A 13,503-nucleotide genomic window follows, 5' to 3' on the forward strand; every position below is an offset into this window, starting at 1 on the left:
TAATGGAGAAACTCTGATAGACCAGAAAAAGAAGAGACAGAAGAAAGATATTGGCGAATATTATTACAGCTATAAAAAATCACCATCTCCAAATCTTTTTTTGACGACTGAGCTCAGCTATTTCCTAGGAGACCATTTTTTCGAGTTCTTGGACCGTTGGTGACAAAATCTTGTTGTAGGCATCCCACCGAGCGAGTGCATGGCTTCAGAGCAGTCCGTAAAACTTTACCGAACTTAACAAAGGCTTGCACCAAGCATAGTGTAAGTCTCTATGAATGAGATTGAAATAGTTTATAAAAGGTACAAAGTGACGCAAATTAGACCGATGGGAATATAACATCCGGCAATACCACAACTGCCCGCAGAGACTAAGTGTAGAGCCTTAATTGCCGCACCTCACACATATTTTCTGTGGCAAACCACACTTGCAGTTTTTGCAATAACTGAAATAAAAGCGTTTGTTAATATTTTTGCTACAGATGAAGCCTTCATGCAGCAGTGGCAACAACAACAATCAGGCCAAACCAAAATTTGATAAGCTATGCAAATTTCGACGAAGTACTTTGGCGAAGCCAGAAACAAAAGCCTCTTAACCTTAAGCAACAAATACAAACTTTTAGCAGAAGCAGTGCATAACTACGAGTAAGTAATAATCAGTCCATGAAGATATGTATGTAGATTGAAACAAAAAAAAAACAACTATGAAACGTAAAATTGTGAAGCCAATGCAACGAGTGAAATCAGTTCAAGAAGAAGAAAAGCGGTAACTCTACTATGGAAGTGCAAGCAAAGATTCAAACAACAACAGCTAACTGAAAGTGGATAAGTGCTTAGAAAATGCAGGCTTCAATTAATAGGCTTCAAATATCACTAAGCACCAGCAGACTAACACAGTACCTGTGCACACTCCCACACATACACACATATGTAGATCAGTATGAATGAATATGTAAATAGATAGAAATGCACGTATGTATACAACAGTACGAGTGAGCGAGTGTGTGCATGTATGTGTATGTGTGCAGCAAATGGCAAATTTCACTACGAAGCAAATTACAAGTGCACTGGGGGAAACTGTGTAATTGTATGCATGTTGTTGCAAGTAGCAAGTAGCAAGTTGCCACTAACTATGCACACATGGAACATAATTAACTCGGACTCGAGTCGCTCTCGAGTATTTAAGTAACTACTTTATATGTATGAAGATATTTGTATGTAAATGCAAATCAATATGAGGAGAGGTTAAAAGTATTTCAAATATCGTAAATGAACAAGAGGGCGCCGGGTGATTAGTAGCATTTAAGAAGATAGCAAAATGGAAGCAGCATAACTAAAATTGTGGCTATGAGGCATGCAATAGGATATCAAGAGGCATTGTGGTGGAAACTAAATTTTGTACTGTCTGCTTGAAGGTATATTTTAGATGTAGTGTTGCTCAAAGTGTGCATGAATTTTTGCACACATACATGCATGTTCATATGTATAATTAGTTGCATATACACTTGCGGACAAAATAATGGAATCACAATATTTTGACCAGTTTTGACTATTTCTATTTTTTCTTTTGATTGGTTGGTTGCTGTAGGTGTTGTCTGAGTGGCACAGCCCAGACCCAATCAGCACAAGATATGCCATTTTGATAAACCACTTGTTGAAGCACTACTTTTTATTAGTCGAACCATCTTGATTTGACTCTAAATCTGACTATGTCGTCAATTTTCTTTCCTGCAATCGAGAATTCCCCCAAATCGAGAATTGCCGCAAAGCACCCAGACTTGGGCACTCACTTAGGTAGTGAAAAACTGTTTCTTTATACTCTTATTGATTGCCAGTGGACAGTTATTGTTGATGTAATTCGGAATATATCAGCTCGTGGCTTTCTAAACAACTCGTCAGCTCTGGATTTGTTGAAATTGGGCCTCGTTTATTCAGTTGTATTGCAGGTATCCGTGTTAGTCCATAAGTCAATGGGCTAGTTTTGGAATAACGAAAAGATTTCCCTTTTGCGCACGCCGTGGGGACAGCCTATTTCTACAGCTTCGGACTCATTATAGGATACCCCCTGTCTTGCCAGTTCATCAGCTTTCTCATTTTCTTCTATGCTTCTATGGTCAAGTACTCAGATGAGAGTGACGTCTGTCGCATGTCCAAAAGTATTATTTGCATTATCTGACTGTTTTTTAATTGGCTATAGGTGACTTTAAGGCTAAGATGGTTGTTTGACTATCTGAGAAAATGCATACTTCCGATTATTGTTGCGAATAGTTTTTAATTATCCTGCAAGCTTCTCTTATTCCGAGAACTTCTGCTTGAAAGGACCTGGTAGTTTCGAGGTATCGAATATACACCGGCGCCGCAATCCATCTTGGATCCGTCAGTGTAAAGTTCGGTTGTATTCTCTTTGACTACTGAATTCAAATGCCATTCCTTTCGCATGGGGAACTTTACCTTCAACTCTACTCTGAAGTCTAGAGTAGCGGTAGTAAAACTGATGGGCTGCTAGTAAGCCTTTGGCTGTTTAAGATAACATTATGCCCAAACGTCCTAGCATTCCAAAAACCACCTTCTTTTCCCCTGAAGGCGTTATTAGTAGCTGCTAGTCGTAGTTGTAAGTTAATCTGTAACAGGTTTAGTATGACTGCAGTGCCTCTGCCGGACACGATTTCATCACTCCAGTTATTCCTGCGTAGGCTGCTCGCTGTACGTTTGTTCGCCGCCTAACGTTGTAGTGTTTGTTTAATGCAGGCCACCATGCCAATGTTCTGTATGACATAATCCGGTCTTACTATGGTGGGTATAGGAGTACATCCATAGTGCGAGTTTAGGCTTTGAACCCCAGTTTCTGGTGATAACTCTTTGTAATAAGCTGCATAAGCTTTTTCTACCCACTTTTCTATATTGTGCCTCTTTTATTATATGTCTTTCTCACCGATCACCAGTTCCGTTGAGTGTCGAAAGCCGAAGGTCGGGAATTTTACATTTCCTTGTAAACTACACCAGTTCCATCTTGATCCCTTTGGGGCCTAAACCACATGTTTCGGCCTAGATATCTATGTATTTGAAGGTTCTTTGCATTCGACTACAGAGATTTCCTGGCAATTTCCCCTTTAGTAGTACAGCTACACCATCCGCGTACGACACAATGTGAATTCTCCTCTCCTCTAAGTCTAACAACAACTTGTTCATAATTAGATTCTACCGAGGAGGGGGAAATCACACCGCCTTGGGGAGTACCTCTCCTGACAAATATGCGCATAACCTAAGTACTTAACGTCGAATTCACTAACCTGCTTGTAAGCAACTGCTCGATAAAATTCACAACGGTTCCAGATATACGCATTTCTGACGGCGTGTCCGCTATGACTTTAGGCAGGATATTTTTAAAAGCTCCTTCGACATCACATTAACGGCATAGGACCTCAATTATGCCTCAGCGTCATCGAAAATTTGAACCATCGGATGGAGGTGTGATGGATATTTAAAATATTGAATATAAACACAACGCCGCCAGCATATGACAGGGTACCTAGTTTTTCCAGTTGATGCCGCAACAACTGTAAGCTTCCAAAACTCAGTGAGGGATGAGACTCATGATGCAACTCGAAAACCCTGTCTGGATTAACTTCAACCACCACCATGCCGTGATACAACAAAGTTGATACTGTAACAATCGGGTGCCGTCTAAGCATGCGCCGATATCTGCTATCTGAGGGGAATATCAATAGCTCGTTCGGAGACTTGGTAAATTCGAAAGCCAGCTCTCATCAAGGAAGGGCGCAAGTAACAGCCCAACCAGCGAACTAAGCAAGTAGGTGCTATTATCCTATAACCTATATTTCGGCGAAAATTTAACTATGTGAATATCTACAAGAAATCAAAACAAAAAGCAGATTAGTTTTTAATTTTCATAATTTTTTTATTCGTGAAAAACTATCATATAAATCAAAGTTTCAAACTTTGTGAAAAATGTATAAGTACACGATAAATGTACATCAGAATATCGAGTTTTTTAATCAGATCTAAAAAAAATATAGTAAGTAATTTGATTGCCCATTAAATTTTGCTATAATAAAATGCACTTTTAAAGAGGCTAAAAATTCTAATATAGTTGATTTTTAAACATTCTTTCTCATTGACAGTGATGTGCATTTCTATATGAAAAAAGTTTATTTATTACTTTTGATTTATGTGATATTTACTTTACAACGCGCTGTATTTAAAAATTTAAAAAATTAAATTAAAAAAGAATATATAAAAAATTAAATAAATTTAGAAAAGAAAATAGAGGTTGCCAGCACTTGCCAAATTTTCGTGATCCTATTATTTTGTTCGTTACTGTACCTATACTGAAAGTATTTGAACAAACCCTGCAGTTAGTAAGAAGTGAAGTGTATACTGCAAGCACACTTCCCTTCTATTCCACTGGCAAGTGTTTTTGTATACCAAAAATATTTACTTTCATTAAAAACACTTGCAACAACAAGCTTCAGGTGCAAAGAACTCCTTAGCTGAGCTGTGTGAATGCAGCAAACAATGAGTGAGTGCGCACCAGGTATTTTGTGAAATGAAATTTACATTGGAGCTGCACCATATTAGGTAGAAGTAGTACTAGTTAGGGTTTATACTATGGTAGTGATTTGTATAAGTCATTAAATGTCCCCGTAAAATGTTTTTTTTTAGATATATTATATTTCTTAAGGGGACACGGTGGTCTAGACCTCGAAAATTTAGGGTATTATCAGGAATTTTTTTTACAATAAAAAAATTACAAACGATATTTAAATTTTTCAGGATTTTTATTTAACTTATTTTACAAACAAAAATGAAAAAGAATTAATATATTTTTTTTATTTTAATAATAAGATGGCGCTGAAGTTGACCCTCCCGAAAAATTGGACGGTGTTGCCCATTTTGCCTCTTCTATTTCTTCAGTATGACTATGTCCCGCTACTAGAATACAAAAACACAAAATTGACAAAATGACGCGGCTTTAAATTTGACACCCTAAAAATCAGGTTGTTTTCAGTTTCTTAATCAAAAAAAAAAAAAAAACAATAACTGAAATAATAATATGATTCTAATACGGGCAAAAGCCATTGATATTGTGAAGAACATATCAAAATTTCAGGCGATTCGATTTAATACCTTTTTTTGGTTTTGACAACACCATGCCGATAAAAGTCATTTGGAGATAAGGAGCGCGCGGTACCTACCTAGTTAATGGGCTATAGAAGCTATAATATTGGGATTTTGAAATGAAAATTTCACAGTATATTCCTAAGATATCCTAAAATATTGAAAAAGCAAAAAAATCGATTTTTTGATATTAGGTAATTGTGGTTACCTGCTTTTTTTATTTTTTTTTTTTTTTTCAAAAAGTGTTTATCGTTATAACTGAGTGCCAATAAATGCAGCCTCCCAAAAAAAAAATAACACCTATTATTTTTTATTATTATTAATTAGTTATATTTTGATTAAATTATTCTTTTATAAAAACTTAACCCACTATGTAAAAAATGCCATATTAATCAAAATTTCAAAACTTATAGAACAGAAAAATTGTAGAATAAAAATTCGATTTTGTTTCAAATTTTTAGTGAGCATTAAAAAAATGGGTACCATACTTTTATACCTCATTAAATTTTCGTAAAATAAACTCAAAATACCTTTTGCTTTTTAAAAACTTTGTTCACTGACGGTTATGCATTTTCTACATATCACAAACTAACGACTTTTTTTTTATAAGAAAAAAACCGCCAAGGAAACAGCGGGTAATGGTTTAACACGCTGTGAATTGCTGATCCACTCCCGTCGAAAATCCGCACGGACATTGTGAAATATTTTCGTTTGCTATATTTCGGGACCTATTCCTTGAAGCTCGGCTCGTTAGTAGTTCTCATTCGAGGCTTTGCATGGTTTTTCATTGATGTTAAACTCGGCCAAAATCGCTTAAGCGGTTATCGCGCCAATCAAGAAGTTGTTGAAGCTCATTGTTATAAAAACAACTTCTTTCTAAATGATTGATAATTTGCAAGGTTTTTTGTGCAAATCCAATGTTATTTGCCTGCTGTTTAGAAAATATAAATGAGTGTAAATATTTTCCCGCCATAAAAATAGCGGCCGCCCTAGCCGAATGGGTTGGTGCGTGACTACCATTTGGAGTACGTAGGTACGAGTCTCTGCGTAACACTCGGCAGGCAATGGCAAACCGCCGAGAGTGTACTTCTGCCATGAAAAACCTTCTCATAAAATATATCCGCCATTCGCAGTCGGCTTAAAACTGTAGGTCCCTCCATTTGTGGAACAACATCAAGACGCACACCACAAATAAAAGGAGGACCCCAAAAACAGTGTTTACATATAAAAATAGCCGACAGCAAGTAAACTGTCCCCGCCGCAATTCTGTGCAATTCAATACGATTAAATGTGTTCTAATTTTGGCAAAAGAATAATGAATATAAAAAAAGAAAATAATCAAAACCCTGGGAATAAAGAACACGGCTGGGCCTGGCTGAACTGGTTACCAGGACGAGATGGCTGCGATGACAACGAGGAGGCAGGCTAATAGATGGGGCACCAGATGCAAAGTCCAATACATAGACAAACAAAACAACTTATCCATCCTTTTAGAAGAGTGTCACAAAAGATCTTAAGCCTGGTTGGAGAGGGTTTTCCAACTCTCAGAATTAGTAGTAGAATTAGTAGAAACCACTATCTGTCATTTTTGAGAACTACTAAGACCTACGGCTTTCACAAGAAAGTTTGGAAAACTTGTTATAAAAATTCTCGGTCTATAAGAACAACATAACACGGAATTCATAATTTTTTTTGGCGAAAATAATCGTCCGAATGAGTCGACAGTTCAAAGTTTGGTGAAGAAACTTCAAGAAACTGGTTCTGTCGAGAATACAAAAAAGCCTGACAGACCAAAAACTGGACGTTCTGTTGAGAATATTGCTGCTGTAGTGCGAAGTGTTGTTGAACACCCTTCACCGTCGATATCTCGTCATTCAGAAGAATTAGGAATTTACGTATTGACTGTTTGTTGGACATTTAAGTCATATCATTTTTCACATATAATTGCTAAAAGCCGTATTTTGAATAGAAATAGTGAAACCAGAATGAATCTAAAGTCTTTAAAACAACATCTGGGCACGTCTTTTGTAAGACCCTTCATTTTATGTAAATTTTGCTGATTATGCCTTCACAAAATTTTTTCACAAAATAGTTGCAGTTGATTTATATATATTAAAATTTTGCATTTAATTACTTAACACAACAACAATTTTGCAAAAAATCGAATTTAATATGACCTTCAGGTAACTTCGCACTTAACACTTAACATGAAGCCCTTGAAATTTACGCCTTTGATGAGTGAGCAAATGTGAGTATATGTGTTCTACTGCATATAGGACCTTGTAAGGGTACTCAAATTAATGAAATTCTTGCAAGCTGATTCAAACTAAGCGAGCGAGGTTTTTGAAGTATTTAGGTAGCGGAAATTCCTCAAAATTTCGATATCAAAAATTTCATCTTCAGTTTCTGCCGAAAGCAATTTCATAGAAGGCAATATGATGCATTTATTCCAATAAGCGAACAATAATGCACATAACTTGAGCGGCTTTGATGCAAAATATTTCAATTATTTTTACGCTGTTAATATTCAACTAGCACTTGCTTCTTAGAGGCATAAAAATAAAAATAAAATAAATGCCGTCAGCGTCAAAATAAAGTGTACATTACACATTGATATGTTTTGGTTAATTATTTGTTTTCTAATTTCAGTGATTTTTTTTCACAAAAATATAGCTCACACTACAGCAACTACCATACGAGGGGTGCCTTTTATATTTCAGGATTAGAGAACAAAAACAAATTTTAATCGTCGAAAATCACTTTATTGTTTTTCAAAATATTCTCCATGAAGATCTATACACTTTTGCATGCGTTTGAACCAATTGTCGAAGCACTTTTGCCACTCTGAATGAAGTACCTCCAAAACATGCATTCTGAATGCCGCAACCGCTTCTTCAGGTGTCGAAAAACGTTGACCTCTCAGTTTGTTTTTTACGTACGGGAATAAAAAGAAGTCATTCAGTGCCGAGTCAGGACTATACGGCGGATGACCCATTAATTCGATGTTTTGGGTGCTCAAAAATGTAGTTGTTTGAGCCGATGTGTGAGAGCTCGCATTGTCTTGGTGAAGAGTGATCCGTCTTTGGCGATTGGAAGACAACTGGGAAAACAAATGGTTGTGTACCACTCAGAATTTACTGTTCTGCGTTGTTCTAGTGGTACGGTTGCGACATGTCCAGTTTTTCCGAAAATACAGGCGACCATTTGCTTGGAAGTGCTTCGTGCGCGAACAACTTTTGTTGGATCGTATTTTTTGAGCATTTCCTTCGACCAATCGACACGAGCCTTTTTTTGAGCGATTGACAAATTGTGTGGGATCCAACGCGAACAAATTTTTTTGACACTCAAATGTTTATGCAATATTGAATGTATAAGATTGTCTCAATCTCACGATAGGTCACATGACTATCTTGCAATATCAGTTAGCGCACAGCATCAATGGTTTTCGGAACAACAACTGATTTTGGACGACCTTCACGAAATTCGTCTTGGAATGAACTACGACTACGATTGAATTCACCATACCATCGATAAACACTGGTCCTTGATGGAGCTTCATCGCCAAAAAATTAATGAAATTCATCCATGCAATGTTGCTGAGTTAATCCACGTCGAAAGTTGTAAAAAATAATCGCACGAAAATGTTCACGATTTAATTCCATTTTTGGACCGAGATGAATCTTTTAAGTTACTGTAAACAACTCAAATAGCGCTGGTATTTCAAAACGTTCTGAGTACGTAAAAGCCAAAAAATGTCAAACTTTGCGATACAGCTGTCAGTTGCTAGACTGCAGCACCAGGGTTCTCTAATCCCGACATATAAAAGGCACCCCTCGTACAACCTACAAGGACTAGGTGTTTTTTTTTTCCTTGGTCTCTACGCGCTTACTGCGTTTCGTGTAGTTTATTATTTCAATTAATTTGTATTTTAGTACAAATATTTTCATACATATGTGACATTCAGATAGATTACAAATAAAAATGTGTGCGATTGGATACAAGCAGTTTATTAGTTGTTCTACTAATATATATTACTATTATGATTAAGTCATGAGGTAGGAATGTTTGAAATATTGAAGTTTTTTAAATTATCGATACTTTTTTTGACAAAATCCTTTAATAATGTTATCAAACTAGGATACTTTGAAATTTGTTTAATATTAAATGCTGGAATATCATATTGTGCACAGAATGTTTCGTGTCTCTGTCGTGCATTGTGAAAGCGTGGACAGTCGTGCAAAAGATGATGCATGCTCTGCACAGTGAGTTGGTCACACGGGCACCAGTCTTCGTCAATGATTTTGAATCGCTTTAAGTATGCCTTATTGAAACCAGTAAAGAGCTGTGTCAATTCGAATGATATCCCAAAGAGTTGTCGGTATAGTTGGTTATCTTCAAGAATTGGGAATAAAGTCTTTATAATGGTGCCAGTGGTACGTCGGCATACTCCTGCTGCCATGACTCGAATATTTTAAGACGTATAGCGTAGCTTAAAGGAAATGCAGTGTATACTCGATCAACTCCTTGCAGCTTCTTTTGCCTGCTCATCGGCGCGCTCGTTTCCTTCAATACCGGTGTGTGATTTGACCCAGTAAATGTAAATTCTGTGTCCTTGGCGAAGAAGATGCAGGTGCTGATGAATTGATGCAATTAAGGGATTAGGATTGCTCCGATTTTGGATAGCTTCCAAATAAGAGCGACTGTCGCTGACTAGTTTTTCCGTTTTCAATTCTTTCTGAGCCCACTTCAGTGCAGCGTCAATGGCTAGAGCTTCAACTTGGAAGACAGTGCATTTGTCATGTACTATAATTTAAATTTACGTGACGTCCGGTCGTCATCTTGTTTATGAACGACAAAAGCTGATCCACAAGCGCCTATTTCAAACTTGCTTCCATCGGTTGTTCAGGAATAACGTTTAATGTTTTATCATATACTCCAGATAATTTGACACTGTCGATTTGCATAGTTTCTTTTATTTTCAGATGCAGCGGCGTGAACGCTGCAAGCGCCTGAACCGAACTGGCCGAAATTGTGTGAAAGCCTCGTATAGCGAAATTTCTTTGGATCAAGCGGAGAAGACGGCGAATATAATTAAACTGTTTGGCTTTACCCCTTATAAAGGGTGATTTTTTTAGAGCTATAGCAAAGTTTTCCAAAAAAAAACACCCGTAAAATTCAAAAAAATTCATGAAATTTTTATTTAAATCTATAGTACAGTCCATATAATTTAATGTTTGAAGATTATTTCATGCGAATGTTGACCGCGACTGCGCTTCAAATGGTCCATCCACTTAGTCCAATTTTGGCATACTCTTTCCAATGTTTCGGTCGGTATCTCACATATAAATGCTTTAATGTTGTCTTCCAATGCGTTAATTGAAGCAGGATTGTCTGAATAGACATGAGCTTTAACATAGCCCTACAAAAAATAATCTAAGGACGTTATATCGCACGATCTGGGTGGCAAATTGACAGGTCCCGAACGTGAAATAAAATGTTCACCGAACTCACCTCTCAACAAGTCCATTGTTACGCGTGCTGTGTGGCATGTGGCACCGTCTTGCTGAAACCACATGTCAAGCAAGTCAAGCTCTTGCAGAGCATCGTTAGCGTAAAATTGCAGTTCTTTTACAGTTTTGGCGCTGACTATCAAGAGGATGTCATCTGCGAAGGTCTGAGTTTCACACCCTTTAGGCAGTGGCATAGAAAGAAGCTCATCTATGATAATGTTCCAAAAAATTGGACCACTTACAGACCCTTGGATACAGCTTCTAGTTGCTGCCAAAAGTTGAGGTCTGCTCTTTGAAACCATATTGTTTTGGAGACCATAATTGATTCAATTCAGCATGATATATACCAAGTTTGGTAAAGAGTTTCTCTAACAGCTTCCGAACACGGGAAGGAGTCTTATGGGGCGTAAGATCCTAGCTCATTAGTTTCAACTTTGTTAGGTTAGGCTGTAATGGTTGCCCGGAAAATGGGCCCATAGGACGAAAGGAGAGAGAGAAAAGGGTGGGGAAGGGAAGGGGGTTGAATATTTATGGATTACAAACGGTGACTGATTTGCGGTTATGTTAATCGCTTTGTACTGCTAATGAAGTTTATCAGATTTTTTATATCAAAGTCTGCTATATCAGCAGGTGTAGGAAAGCAGTGAGTACCGAGATACCTAAATTTTAGTCCCGCGAGAGCAGGACAGCTAAGGAGAAGATGCTGAGATGATTATACCTCATCGTCCATACATCTGATGCAAGAAGAACTCGAAGTAATTCCAAGTCTCACGGCATGCATACCTCGCTAATAGTGCCCCGTGAGAGAACCCACGAAGTTTGAGAGCTGAGATTTTGTCATCCTCAGGATAACGTGGCCAGAAGTGTTTCACGACCTTGTTTGTATACTTGCCCAGTGCTCGCTGAGTTTATACGAAGTCCATCTTTCCAGGATTAAGACGCTGATTGCCAAGGAGATACAAATCCTCTTCTTTCGCGGACAAACTATCTCACAGGTCCCTTATCTGGTCTACTTCGATGCAATCGGAAGTGAAACCAGGTATTCCCTGACTACTTTCAAATGTACCGTTGTTGAGCTCAAGGTCTTAATTGCCGCTTGACTATCGGAGTAAATATTTACTTTCTTGACAGTTATTAGCCAAGTGAGTAGCCAATCAGCTGCTTCTTTGAGTGGAGCTACCTCTGCCTGAAACACAGTGCCGTGTTCCGGTAACCTGAATTTGAGTCTGATGGAGGGTTCTTCGCAGAATACTTCTCCACCTTCTCTTCCGTCCAACTTCGAACCATTCGTTCAAGCTCACCAAGCTCTGTCCCCTAGTGTTGCACCTACTGCTCTCCCCCTGTGTGGATATGGGTGAAGAAAATTCCGCTTGGACTAAGCGAGGGTATACCAGGTGTATAAGCTTAAATCCGCTGTTTTTTAGTAAAAAAAACCCATTTTTTTTATAGAAAGCAAAAAAATAATTTATTCAAAGTATTTGCCCTCGCTAGCTATACATTTTTCCCATCTCTCGGGCAATTTGTGTATACCACGCCCAAAGAATTCTTCATCTTTCGAGGCGAACCACTCGTCAAGCCATTTCCGGACGTCTTCGTACGAATCGAAGTACTGTTCGGCGAGCGCGTGACCCATCGATGAAAACAGATGATAGTCCGAAGGGGCCAGGTCTAGTGAATAATCGGGATGAGGTAGCACCTCCCAATTGATTGTCTCCAAGTAGTTTTGGACCATTCTTGACGTGTGCGATGGGGCGTTGTCGTGGAGGAAAATCAGCTTCTCATGTCTTTGTTCATAACGAGGCCTTTTGTCACGCAAAGCACGGCGCAATTTGATGAGTTGTTGGTGGTAGCGATGAGAATTAACAGTTTCACCAGGTTTCAACAGCTCATAGTAAACGACACCCTGCTGATCCCACCAAACGCACAGCATCGTCTTGCGTCCAAAGCGATTAGGTCTTGATGAAGAAGTTGATGGTTGGCCGGGATCGACCCATGATTTTTTTCGTTTAGGATTCTCAAAGTATATCCACTTTTCATCGCTAGTCACCACAAGAAGCAGGAACGACTTTCTTTTATGCAAGATTTCGCATGTGTTTTGGCGTCGCTCCATCTGTCTATCGTTCCATTCATGGGGTACCCATTTTCCGACTTTTTGGACCTTTCCCATGGCACATAAACGCATAGAAATGGCTGGTTGAGTGACACCTAACTGCTCGGCAAGCATTTTTTGCGATTGGGTATGGTCCTCATCCGAAAGAGCCTGCAATTCATGGTCCTCAACTTTTCTGGGCCGATTTTCACGCTTCTTGTCACTCAAGTCAAAATGGCCGTCTTTGAACCGACGAAACCAGTCTCTGCAAGTTGTTTCCGATAATGCACTGTCACCATAGGCCTCCACAAGCATTCGATGCGATTCGGCAGCCGATTTCTTCAAATTAAAGCAAAAAAGTAGAGCTTCCCGCATATGCTCTTTTTTTGGCACAAAATTAGACATGATTACGCAAGGAAAAAAGTGTGTTGCTGTATGAAATCACTGATGATGTGCAGTGATTGATGTAAACAGGTGTCGAACCCATACAAAAAAAAATATGGCATTTCTATGGTAACTTGATATGCTCACTAACGCCATCTAAGAGCAATCAGCGGATTTAAGTTTATACACTAATCCGTTGTCAGGTGGAAGAACGCAAAGTTTCTAAGGATACTTCCGTATTCGTAAAGCAGGTCGATCCTGAAGCCTGAACTCTCAACCTGGTTGCGGTACGTGCAGCGGCAGTTTCGCTCGTGATGTCTACAGCTACCCCATTTAACATCATAATAAGCGCTATAATGGGAGTGGTTCGAAGCGTCCCACTGA

Source organism: Anastrepha obliqua, chromosome 1, assembly GCF_027943255.1.
Source record: "Anastrepha obliqua isolate idAnaObli1 chromosome 1, idAnaObli1_1.0, whole genome shotgun sequence".
NCBI classification, from domain to species: Eukaryota; Metazoa; Arthropoda; class Insecta; order Diptera; family Tephritidae; genus Anastrepha; species Anastrepha obliqua.